Source organism: Lissotriton vulgaris, chromosome 5 (genome assembly GCF_964263255.1).
Source record: "Lissotriton vulgaris chromosome 5, aLisVul1.2, whole genome shotgun sequence".
Lineage (NCBI taxonomy): Eukaryota > Metazoa > Chordata > Amphibia > Caudata > Salamandridae > Lissotriton > Lissotriton vulgaris.
The window spans coordinates 375,993,133-376,006,823 of record NC_141693.1 but is presented as its reverse complement, the minus strand read 5'-3'; the positions used below and the strand labels follow the sequence as shown (position 1 = coordinate 376,006,823).

Here is a 13,691-nt window from a genome sequence, read left to right as displayed (position 1 = left end):
AACAGCCACAACTGCAGAGCCTAAAAACAAGGTGATACCCAATATATACCCTCACCATAGTGGTGCTTGCAGAGTGTTTACTAAGAGGTGACATTTGACTCCTAGATTTATTCAGACCATAAAGGATTAAGTATTTGGGGCGAGAATTCAGCATGACAGTAGTCTTAATTACTAGGTTTTGTTTACAGAGCCAAACAGAAATTTTGTTTCTGTCCCCTCCTTCCCCAGGCCAGGGGTCGCAGAAGGTGACAGTGGATGCTGCCATGGGCATCTGGGGAGAAGAGCGTAAAGACTTGTAACTCCCAACCCCTAAGATGTCTATGGCCGATGCTGGACACCATGAGCCGCCCCCTGGCACTCACTGTGCAGTATAAAGCGCCCTTACACGTTGAACCATCACAGAAGGAATGGCTGCAGAATATATCGTCCTGTTTCGGCCTGCTGTCCTTCTAGTATTAATACACCTAACTCTGCTTGGGTCGGAGGGGTGAGGGTGCAAGTAGGGACATGCAATTTAAGGGCTGGAGCAGTTCCTGGAAAATGTGTCTCATGCAATAAACCACGTGCGGGTCACAGTTCGAGTCCCATCAAATGAAGGGCTGATTCCGTCATTCATCCTTATGACAGTGAGAACATTACTTTAGGAACGTGAATGTGCATCTTTTATTTACATGTATTCAAGGCTCAAGTCCGAGCAGATCAAGGGTTTTTCCATCTTTCACCCTTGTGAGAGTGATAACATGACGTTAGTAACCTGGTCATCTTTTATTTAAACAACTTCAAGGTTCCATTTCTGGGCTATTCCTACAGATCAAGGGCTGATTCCGCCTTTCATCCACCTGAATGATATGCTAACCTGGACATCTTTTTTTAGATGTCTTGAAGGCGATGACAGCGGGTCATGTACATAAAATACGACTGAAATTAACTGGAGTCAGTGTTTCCGTTTCTATGGCTGCCGCTGGGGGCACTCTAGACGCTCTGCTGTACACAAATGCACCTGACCCCTTTGTGAGCCCCAGTCTTCAGTGTGCGTGAGGTTCTGCACCTAAGGACGCTGGCGTATGCTTTACTCATTGTAGCATGAGTCAGGTGAGTTGGTGCAGAAGCTGCCTGGGACTTAGCTGAGGGAAAGAGAAGCCTGTCCCATGGAGACTTACGAGGGGGCTCTGCGAGGGGGTGGGAGTAGGAGCAGACCACTGAACCTACCACAGTCTGTGGGAGAGCGACCCTGCTTTAAACATCATAGAGAAGTTTGACCAATAGGACTTATTCAGCCACAGGAGATCCAGGACTGACGTGGAAAGAATAAAACACTGAAAGAACAAGCTGTCGACGTTGGGACAAATATAGTGCGTAGCAGATAATGAGTGTGTAACGCCGCAAGTGAGAGATCTAATCCCGGTGGGCGGGGCTAAAAGGAGACAAGGCGTCAACAAGGAGGGACTATGAAGCCTCCTTTTCAATCGTGAGCCTGCGTTTTGCATGCAACATGACGAAAACCAATTAGAAAGGTGAGCGGGGCTTCAACTCTGCCTCCAAGAGCTTTGGAATCTGTATTGATTCCAAGAAGCACTCGTAAGACGAGAGCAGCGCATGCATGCTGCTTTTGCCAGCAGAGACCTAAAAAATAGGCTGACATAGAAAGCAGACTGAAGCTCACAAAACAATACATGCTCCAGGGACAGGGGAAACGCTGAACAGAAAGTGAACCGCCACGTGTTGACGAAACATGAGTCTGCAAATAAGACTGACAAAGCCAACAATTTAAACAGTGGGCGGCTCCAAGCTCCCTTTTAGCTAAAAAAGTCTTGCAAGGTAACATGCATGGGCTGTCTCAGAAAAGCCCTAAAAATTTGTTTTGTTGGCTAGAATCCACATTCATTATCTTCAAAATGACTATTGTTAAATAATATTTCTTTTCATGTTTGCTTGCAATTACGGTGAATACGTTTTGTTTTCCCTTAGATTTATATAGTATATTACCCCTGTTACCGTAGTTTCATCACTATCTACGCTGCAGTAAATGTGATAATAAGTAACACTACAGATCCATTGGGCGAATTTACTGCTCTATCTCTGTGCATTTACTATAGGGTAAGTGGAAACAAAGCTGTATATAATATATTTACTGTATCGCATGTGGTTGTGAAATATGCACATTGTGTTCTCATAGTTGAATTTACAAAGCTACACATTTCCATTCACTGTGAGCAAGAGAGGAAATTACTTTTTTTCTGCAAGAGAGCTGGGTGAATTAAACAGTCCCCGATGACATCTACTCTGTTCTGCAGGCAACAAGATGGTTTCTTGGCTAGGTTAAAGTAGCCTTCCAATTGTTTCAAATTTGCTAAGTTAAGTACTATTAATTTGGGTGACACTAACATCTGTTTTAAAAGTGCTTGGCAATGGCAGAAGGCCAATATCAAGCAGTCTGTAAAGAACCTAGGTAATATTAATGTTACAGTGAATTGCAGATTTTTTCTGTTTGTTTGTAAGTAGGTGTGTTGGAATGGGTAAATACGATGTCAGTGAATACCATGATATGTGTAGGCCCGACAACTGCAATACCAATAAATGCGATGTCAATGTATGTCATAACCTGTGTCCGCATAAAAATGTAAATGCCCATAAACGCAATGTCAATGTGTGCCATAATCTATGCCTTCACAACAGCGACAATACCAGCAATAACAATATTCGTGTATGCCACAATCCATGCACTAAGGACAGTGTTGTTACCAGTAAAAGCAATGTCGATGTATGCCACCCATGCTCTAGGAATAAATACCTATATCAACATCAGTAAAGATCATATCGATGTACGCCATGACAACTGTACGCACAATGTTGAGAATGTTGATAAAAATTATACTAGTGACTGCCATATTATTTTTAGGAGTTCCAGTGAACTTGTATTATTGCTGTCTGAATTACCCAAGGAGACCTCTCCATCAACCAACCCAGAGTCAGAGATACATGGTCAGGCAAGACCTGCCACCCATGCCTATTGAATAATAGGTCACAGGCTGGGTCTCTGTTAAACAAAAGACAAACTCGTGCCGAGGGAAAAACCCTGATCGGTCTGACAGATAGTTGTACCACAACCAGGTTAGAGGCAATTGGGTCTAATAAAATACTTTTGGCCACAAACCTGTATTCCCCAAAATACCACAAAGCTAGATACCAAATGTAGATAGAAACACTCAGCGAATCAGGACACGACATGCACACCACACATAGTGATCACGTGCTCCTTATGCCGTCATCTGGACACATACATACTGACCCACCCTAGCTCCCCAAGTTGGAAGTCATCTGTGTCCTTATCTGTTAACCGAAATTGTTAATTTATGATTAGGATGCTTTTCCGTAATGCAGAAATTACTTTATTATACCTCACGAGATGTATATACTACCAGTCAAAACTTAGTACACTGAGAGACTTTCCTCAGATGCATTCTGTCGAGACACTCTACCGCTGCGTTTAAGTAAAACAACTTGCTCCTGTTTTGCCAAACGCCTCGTCTTTTCATTTCTTTAAGGTAAATTCTTATCCAAGCAACAGTAGTTCAAGCAAAACATTAAAAATATCTGGCATATAATATTGGTAAACCCAGGCAGTATAGGTCAGGTAGTAAACACTATATAAATACAATTGACCATTAAATGATAAAAAGTCAGTTTAATGAAGTAACAAGATATAAGTACAACATTAACAAATGCAACTGACTTCATGGTAGAATGTACATGCTCTTTTAAACTTTGCGCCATAATAACATTTCACCTATATTACATCATGTGGAAAAATATTCAGGCAACCAACAAACCGATACTAAACAGTATTTCCACGATTGTAACCATCATAAATAAATTGATGAGGTTGCTTTAGCATAATGTAGTCTACATGTGATTTGATAAATTCCTTCCCAACAGGTAAGTGACCTACTGGCCTATTTTGTTTTCTTTAATCTGGCAAACACTCCTTAGAAAAGGCATAAAAAGTAACTGAAGACACAGGAGGTAAGCTGTCTTTATCCTACACTGCAACAGAAATGTCTGCATCTATGACATCAAAAACAGATGTGCCATAGCAATATGCTCTGCTGCTGTTGCTGTCTGGTTGAAAGAGGAGAGAAACTTTAGGGTGGAAATATATTTTTTGTGTACTTGTATGCTTAACTGTGGATTGCAGAAAACTGCCAGTGTTTTTTACATTTCACGATGTTACAAACTTCCCATCCGTATTCTCTAAAAGCATTAATTAGAAAACTCCCTGATCAAAATACTTTACTGAAGCCATGTTTCCAACTTTAAACTGCGATGAAAATGGAAATCCATGAATGATTCATACCTGTCCAATTACAGTGCTTTTCAGAAACCATTTGTCGCCGGTCGACGCATCTTCATGAAATTTTCAAAACTTACGGCCTGCTCCTATCCTGAAAGTTTGGGGGTGATTTGTCAAGACAAAGCCGAGAAAAAAGGGGTGTCCCAAAACGTGTTTTCCCCATGCAATTTCCCATAGGAACCTTTAGCCGCAGCTAAAGCCCGATCTGCTGAACGGAATTACACCAAATTTGGCAAAGAGGTAGTCCTTGGTTAAGACTCGTGCCTTTTTGTTAAATGGTGTAAATCCTTTAGTAGTTCCTGAGAAAATCAAAAGTAAAATTATATATATATCTATGGCCACGGAGGATCCGCGCACCCTCCCGAGGACGAGCTTCATGCTAATTGGCTGTCAACACTCCAAACCAGGAAGTGTTGGCAGCCATCTTGTGCCTCGGTAGAACCAACAAATACCACCACTGAGTTAGGGCTCCCAACAGTAAGGCCAAGCCACTGACCAATATAAAACTGAATAACTGCCAATACTGTAACCTAAAATACTTCTATAATCACACCCGCTATTGGAATTCAACACAGCATGGGTCCAAGACTTATAGTTCAGTCTGAATTAATCTTTTTGTTTTATTTCTATTTCTCAACACATTGATTTGTTTAATTTCACAAAATTTTACATTTTAAGCATCTACATCACAAATACAAAAGTCTTACATTAAAAAATATTCAATCAGCTTACATATTCATAGTCATTTCGTACACACTGTCACTCACCCTTGTCAAACATTCAGACACAACACTCTCACATACACAGCACCAGATATTTATTTACAATTCGTTTCTAGTATGATATTTTTTTACAATTTTTCTTACAAGAACCATAGCAACCAATTAAACAAGTCTTTTCTAATTTCATAAATTTATCTCCATATTTTTTTAATTTAGCGTTCTTTTGGCTCAACAAAAAACGGTCAAACGGCAAAATCCGTGCAGGGTGCGTGGATCTTGTTGATTGGAAAAAAAAAAAAGCACGGCTCCCGCGCTTCCTTGGTAATTAATTTTTGGAAAAGGTGATGGACAGAGTTTCTGAATGATGCAGAATACTCCTACCCAGTCAAGAGATCAGGGCTTGATCCATCACCGTTTTTTAGCTCACTGCACCATCCCAGCTTCAGAACCTGGCTATATGCAAATTAGTCTGTTCCTGTCCCAGTGCATGATGGGAACAGGGCAAACCAAACTACCAAGCCAATTCTTATACTGGGAAGGAGACAAGCTACCGGGGACCGGTTTCTGGCATTTCAGCCGTCGTCGGCCCGGCTTGCTTGAATCCTGATGGTGCAATGAGCTAGGGACTCACGTCTGAGTATACCCTCCCACACACTGGGTTGAATGTGTGACATTGATCCACATTCGGTCCATCACCTGTTTTGTTTGCAATTGCCGCCATAAGTGTGCTGGGGATGCTCAGACGTGGGTCCCAGGCACTCCACACCACTGGAGTCAAGCTAGCCGGGCTGATGAGAGGTGTTACCTCGAAACCGGTCCGGTCCTCGGATGCTTGATTCCGTTCTGGGAAGGACATGGCTTTTGTAGTTCGGACTGGACTGTTCCCATGGGGCACAGGGTCAGAGCTGATTTGCATATCGCCATTGTCTAACCCAGGGTGGCGTGGAGTGCAAAAAAACGATGGATTTGGGCCCAGATCTTTTGACTGGGTTGAATGTGTGACATTGATCCACATTCGGTCCATCACCTGTTTTGTTTGCAATTGCCGCCATAAGTGTGCTGGGGATGCTCAGACGTGGGTCCCAGGCACTCCACACCACTGGAGTCAAGCTAGCCGGGCTGATGAGAGGTGTTACCTCGAAACCGGTCCGGTCCTCGGATGCTTGATTCCGTTCTGGGAAGGACATGGCTTTTGTAGTTCGGACTGGACTGTTCCCATGGGGCACAGGGTCAGAGCTGATTTGCATATCGCCATTGTCTAACCCAGGGTGGTGTGGAGTGCAAAAAAACGATGGATTTGGGCCCAGATCTTTTGACTGGGTTCAAGTCAAGTCAAGTCATGAAATTTGTATAGCGCACTACATACCCAGAGGGTTTCAAGGCGCTTAGGAAGGGGAGGAAGATTATTTGTCAAATAACCATGTTTTAAGCTGCTTTCTGAACGCTAGGTGGTTCTGGGTGAGGCGAAGGTAAGCGGGGAGTGAGTTCCATGTTTTAGCAGCCAGGTAAGAAAAGGATCTGCCTCCCATGGTGGTCTTGTTGATGCGAGGTACAGTGGCGAGGGCTTGGCTGGAAGAACGGTTGAATGTGTGACATTGATCCACATTCGGTCCATCACCTGTTTTGTTTGCAATTGCCGCCATAAGTGTGCTGGGGATGCTCAGACGTGGGTCCCAGGCACTCTACACCACTGGAGTCAAGCTAGCCGGGCTGATGAGAGGTGTTACCTCGAAACCGGTCCGGTCCTCGGATGCTTGATTCCGTTCTGGGAAGGACATGGCTTTTGTAGTTCGGACTGGACTGTTCCCATGGGGCACAGGGTCAGAGCTGATTTGCATATCGCCATTGTCTAACCCAGGGTGGTGTGGAGTGCAAAAAAACGATGGATTTGGGCCCAGATCTTTTGACTGGGTTGAATGTGTGACATTGATCCACATTCGGTCCATCACCTGTTTTGTTTGCAATTGCTTCCTTGGTAATTAGCCACCGGGGGGCCAAATCCCAGGGGCAATACTGTTTATGTAAAGGGGTACCCAGCCCAGGGGACTGCCACCCCCGGGCCTTTTTAGGTCTCACTATTATATCCCGCAGGGATTAATAGCGAGTATATAGTAGGCGAAACAAACTCTTGACCAAACGCGGATTACTTGCAGTTCATGTGATCTAGTCGTGTGAGACGCGCGTGCAAATCAAACCCATCAGCCTCGCACCAGACTTCAATGGAATGCCTCCCAAGCTGCTCCCCCGCCATCAACCTTCAAAGCAATGCCCCCCAAGCTGCTCCCCCGCCATCAGCCTTCAAAGCAATGCGCTCCCGCCCCGCCCAGCAATGCTAAGAGCTTGTTTTTTTTTACCAGCGGGCAGTCTCTTGTTGCAGCGGTCACGAACATTGTGCCCCCTGCCCCCACTGGACTAAGTTGATGAACATGACCCTCCCGATCCCCCCGCCATGGAACCCCCAACTGCCTGACACCGGGTCATTCGCGTGGGTGGTGCACACGCCATCGCCTTAAGCGGTACTAGTTCAGTAAGCGCCACATCCCGCGTCTGTTATTTCCCAGGGCTTTGTGCTTTCTTAAATTGGTCTGATACCAACACACAACACCAGCTCGTACGGAGGGACAGACACACAAAACATTATCCATAACAACTAATCGTCATCGCATGCACTTATCAAAGAGCAACACGTTCGGGAAAACTTGTTTAAAATAAAATTGTTGCTTTGCTCCCGTTGTTGCTTCCACGCCCCCACCACCCTCTGGCACAAAGGCAACCTAAGCAAAAACATATTAAAGGTGAGCCACAGGTGTTTAATGTAGGTGGCTGCAGTACAAACTTAAAAAAAAGACCTGACACAAATGCTGCGAGTACAAACATTAAGGTACGGCCGGATCTAGTCTAAAGCGTAATTCATATTGCGTCGCTTTAAGCAATTGCTTTTTCCTTGTTATATGGCAGGAACTCATCCCGAAGGTACTGTAGCGCTTTACATAAGCGCCAGTTACATTATGCAAGGACACATTCATTTTGGTAGATAAGGGGAGATTAAGTGATTTGCCCAGAATCACAGGATTTTGGACCCCATGCCGAGGCTCGGATCTGTTTCCACAGTTCAGAAATCAACTCTTCTGGCAGTTACGCCACACCTTCACTCACCTTTTCCCTTCTGAAGTAATATCTGCAGAAAGTGAAAGATCTTTGAAGTTTTTGGGGCGGGGCGGGACTCCGAATAAGTACGATGTCGAACTCTCCGGAGAGTTCTCACTTCTTGCAAAATAGAAACGTAACCTTCTGTTGTCAACACATTCAAACGTTCCTTAGAACCTGACTGATGTGCATATGGAAACACTAATCGTGGACAGGTTGAGAATTTGAGAATGCACGCCTTTTGGTAGAACTATCCCCATCACAAGAAACGTCTTTAAAAATAAATCAGAAAGGAGGGTCACGTCTTGTTGATATGTTAATGAGTCTTCTTAAACCCCCCATTCCTTCGATCGCACCACCCACTTTCCATTCAGCGTTTCAAATTAACTGGGGCGCTTCCTGCCTTTGTAAAACTGCCGAAGAACAGCTTAATAGCTTTGGCCTCCCCATGCCTCTCGCGCCATTAAGTGAAGGTTCGGCGCCATAAAGGGAGCACATCTGCGCCGAAAACCCTTCATGCAGAAACTTCCCGCTACAAACGCTCCTGCCATGACGGAGAGAGAGGGTTTCTGTGCCAGCTCTCCCCAGATACAGATCTACTCGATGGGTGCATGTTAGGTATCCTCAGTTTTCAAATGCACTGAAATACATTCATAAGTGCTACAACACAGATGGCATGATTGTGCAAACAAAAAGTTGTTAATCTGCAACCACGGATTTTGCCAAATAACACTTTCCTGAAGTACTGTGCAAAATACGCCAGTCACAGGTAATACCATCGCGAAAGGGATTTATGCTGCCACTGACAAGAGTAAATGACTATTTCAAGAGTGAGAAGGGGTGAGAGGATTTAGAAAAAAATACCCTCAAACTCTCCACTTTGTTCTTAAACTTTCTAGTAAAACCTTGTCTTGCCCCCCCCCCCCCCCCCTCCCTCCCAGTGGGATTTAATCTCCAGCAATATTACATCAGTGTGGCATCTTAATATTAGCGAGTAAAAGAAATCACATTTATACGGCATCCTTTTGTGACAACCTTGCACTCATAAATCCTCAAATTTGCGCATGTAATTTGGATTCTATGTACCGTTGTCTGTTTATTATCCCTAGTTTTTGTAAGTTTCAGAGTGTATCTATCTATCTATCTATCTAGCGGCCTCACTCTATCTATCGCCCTCTATCTATCTATCTATCTATCTATCGCCCTCACTCTATCTACCGCCCTCCCTCTATGGAATAGTTATTTTACCACAGAGTAGTAAAGTGCGTACTGATGATTTAGCCCTTCTGAAAAGCAACATTTTGGACTCTAGGAACCTGCCCAAAGGATAGGTAATGTGGATTTAGAGCCTAGTCAAGTGTCAGTTGTCGGCCATTTAGAATTTGAGTGGGCAAGCATTGGTTATTGCGATTTTAGACCTGCTTGCAGCCAATAATTTGGAATATGGAACCTGTCCCCAGTTGGTTAGTGGTGACAGCTGGCATTGCTCACTGAAAATAATTTAGTCGGAGAACCATGACTTGGTAGAGGAATTTTCCACTCACATTGGTCACTTAAGTATAAATATTACATGCACTGCAATCTGACTTAGCAGCCCTCCTTCTGCAAAGTATACTACTACTTAGATGTGACTATGCTTTTAACCTTTTGCATTTCAATATTTCTGTGTGTTAGTCTTTTTTTTTTTTCCTCATTGTCCTTTTCAAAAGAATGGATTTGCAGGATAATAAAGCACTGGGCATAGTAACTAATGTGAAACTGTTCCAGAGTGACCCCATGACTAGGAGCAGATTGGAAATTGATATTATAATGCACATGGCAAGTTGACATGGTAGTACTTTGTCCTGAAATTGAATTCAAAAGGCTAATGTTACTGCTTTTTCAGTAGAATGGATCTTTGGACTTCGCTAACGTAAAATATAGATTTCCTCAGAACTCTCTCGAACCCATTAGGAGATTCAATAAAATAATGTTTTATTTACATCTGTTTGATTAGTTTCCCCTCAGAGTATGTCTCTCTATTCAACAAAAGGGCACGTTGGTTCACCCTGCTTGGGACATGATCTGCCTTTTCAGCACTTGCAGATAAGCCAAGCAGAAACTTTGTCTTGAAGGGTTTAATTTCACTGCTGATGCGCTGGTTGCTAAACACGCAGAAATGCATGTTTTTTAAAATAACATTGGCAACAATTAATTCTCAGGTTTTAGGAATAATTGTCATGCGACTAGAGGGTGACAAGATAAGAGGTGCAAAAACAATCTTTTAAGTCCCACCACTACATTTAACTGAGTGGTTATTGATGTCTCTGGTCAATAACCATGTGCGAAGCGCTATGAGCATGGACACCTCCATTTCGTAAAGTCTTGTAGCCCGTCGTAGCTGTCTATACCTGCCATTAAAGGCCTGCTCCAGAGTAAAAGGCCCGAGCTGAAGGTGAGGTCCTTTAACAAGGAAGCATGATTTTCATGATGGTATAGCCCAGTTAAGGAGGGCTATAAGGCTATTAGAACATTCCGCCACTAGAGCAGAATGTTCTAGCAAATAAGACAAAGGCTTCACAGAGCCGTAGGGGTTTGAAATGTCCTCAGGCTCCATGAGGCCTTTGTTCAGAGCAACAGCTGTGAAGGACAACATTAAAAGGTTGTAGCTCCGGGCTTCTAACGGCCATTAGAAGCCCCAGCACCCCATTATTTTCGATGGAGCTCCCAACATTCCAATGTTCTAACATCCTTCCAAAGCCATACAGCTACTCAAACACCCACCTATTTACCTACAGTCAATCACTCACCCACTCACTCATACAGCCGCTGAACACAGCCACTCACTCACCCATACAAGTACTCACACAACCACTTACATACCAATTAACACATGCATACAAGCAGTCACTTCCCCTCCATCACCCATACAGCCATTCAGACACCCACTTATCCATCCATAGTCGCTCACACACCCACTCACTCACCAACCCATACAGCCACTGACATACCCACCCACCTGCCAATGTAGCCGCTCATGCAGTATCTCACCCACACAGCTACTCACACACCCACTTATACACCCATACAGCCACTCATACAAACAAACTGACTTTCCACCAACATGCCAACTCGGTGGTCTCCTCATCTTTTTTCATCTTAAAGAGGATTAAAAAACTAATTCCGTACCTACCTCCTTCTGCGGGCAAAACGTTAATCAGTACTCTGGTCTTCTCCAGAACAGATTACTGTAACGCCCTTCTGCTGAATGCCCAAGAAAAGGTCCTCAATAGATTGCAGATGGTCCAGAATGCTTCGGCCAGGACCTTATTAAACATCCCCAAGTTTGCATCTATCTCTCCGTATATCCGACAGTTGCACTGGCTCCCAGTGAGGAACCGGACAAAATTTAAGGCTTTATGCATCGCCTATAAAGCCATCAACAATCTAGGCCCACTATATCTAAAAAAAACATTCTGCCCGGTCGAATACTCAAGAACTTTACGTTCTTCATCAGCCCATTTGTTAAAGGTTCCTCGGACAAGAAGGGCCAACTGGGGAGACAGATGCTTTACCACCTCAACAGCCAAACTTTGGAATACTCTACCCCTCAATATCAAAATGGCTCCCACACTGATTATTTTCAGAAAAAAACTCAAAACATGGTTGTTCTCAATATAAAATTTAATTTACTACTGTGAGAGTTCTATTATCTCAGCGCCGAGACACCCATTTGGGTATTTGCGTGCTTTAAAAAGTGCACAAAATAAATAAATAAATAAATACACTCAAGGATACATACAGCCACTCACATAATGTATGTTAGAAGTAGTATCACTTAGTAGTATTGCACCTAGTATACTGATTTAACTTTTGTAGTAGATTAGTGTATATGTTTTTTCTTAAAAATAATTTTTATTAACCATTTTTTGTTTTTTGTTTGCTTTGCACATCATTCAGTAAAACCGTACAATTAGAGCAGCATTCATGTAACAGACGGGAAAAGAATAGGTACACTGTGACTGAGTACAACAAAATCAGTGCAAAGACAGGGTTACATTAATCCTAACCTATCTCGTGACAACATCTCAAGGAGGACAACATAATGCTGCTAGATCTATACACCAGATAGAATGCGAGTAGTTTTAGGAACAGTGCAGGTCAAACATAACCAGGGGTATAGGATACAACAAAATGAGGACAACAACAAAATGAGGACAACATAAGTGAAGGAAGGGTAGGGTAGAGTCATGTGAGACCTGCTGCCATATCTAAATTCAGTAGAGGGTCTCAAACACCTCTGAGTCTCAATGGTGGCAGGGGTGTATGGCGCTGGGGTGGTGGCTGTCTGAATGTCGTCGGTGTTCCACATTTACATCAACAATGAGGGGTCCCTGAGTGATGAGCCTTTGCGATGTTATCAGAGATCCTGTGTCTGTGCCTGCCCCCGAGAGTCTAGAAACTATCTCATCCCATTGGGGTGCCAGGGGGAACATGCGTATGCCAAATTGGTCCTCCATGCGCAATACTGCTCCCTCTGCCCTCGCCCAATTGAGTAAGGAACCGCTCCAGGCAAGCGGATGCGGCGGCAGAGGAGACTTCCACCGCTTGGTAAGCAAGCGTGTGGCTGTTATGAGACCGAGATCTATAACCGTGTGGCGGCTCTGTATTTCTTGTTTCTACTAAAGAGGTGCAACACTAGGTTAGTATATATGTTTTAACACCCATAAATTCTTTAAAAAACACTAACTTGATGGTCATTTGAGATGTCATCAGTGATGTCACTGACCATGTCATAAGTGGTGTTTTATGTGACGTCCTAAGCAGTGCATTGCAGGGGCTTAAATTATAGTTGGCTCAGGTAACTATAACTGCTGACTTTCTGTTGTGTTGTACGAGTGAAATGTCAGCCTAACTATAATGTCCCTGTAACCTTTGGTTATTTCATATATATTACCTACTGGCGGGCCCCAGTAGGTAGTTCTAGTTAAGACCATTTTCCATGGGAAAAGTGTGTTTTGAATCGCCTATATCTTTGGTGCCATTTGACGAATCATCGCAAAATTTTCCCAAAAATGTGTGCCTGGGATTCTAGTTGTGGATGGAAAGTTTTGGGGTAAACAGTCAAGCGAGGACCGATAAAAAGGAGTGGGGGCAAAACAAGTGCATTTTTCCATGTTAATTCCCCTAGGAGTTTTGAACACGACTACAGCCCGAACTGCTGGACAGAATTATACTGAATTTGGCAGACAGGTAGATTTGGTTGCACAGATCACACTTTCAGTTATTTGGTTTAAATCTGTTCAGTAGTTGTTGAGAAATTAAAGAAAATCCAAATTTGTATATCTGTGGCCACTAATAATTTGCCACAATTTTGCGGATGCGTGTGCCTACAGGAACGCCGTGATTGGCTGGCCGCAACCTGAGCAGAGTGTTGCAACCACCATTTTACTTTATCGGAACCTTCCCCAGGGCTCAAACAATAATGGCAG

The 13,691-nt window shown here is 43.5% G+C and overlaps 1 protein-coding gene across 1 annotated transcript in view; it reads left to right on the top strand.

Annotated features, from left to right (window-relative positions):
- The window catches only part of KCNAB2 (potassium voltage-gated channel subfamily A regulatory beta subunit 2), a 1,185,210-nt gene that overhangs the window by 98,246 nt on the left and 1,073,273 nt on the right, over positions 1–13,691 (top strand). The window lies entirely within an intron of this gene.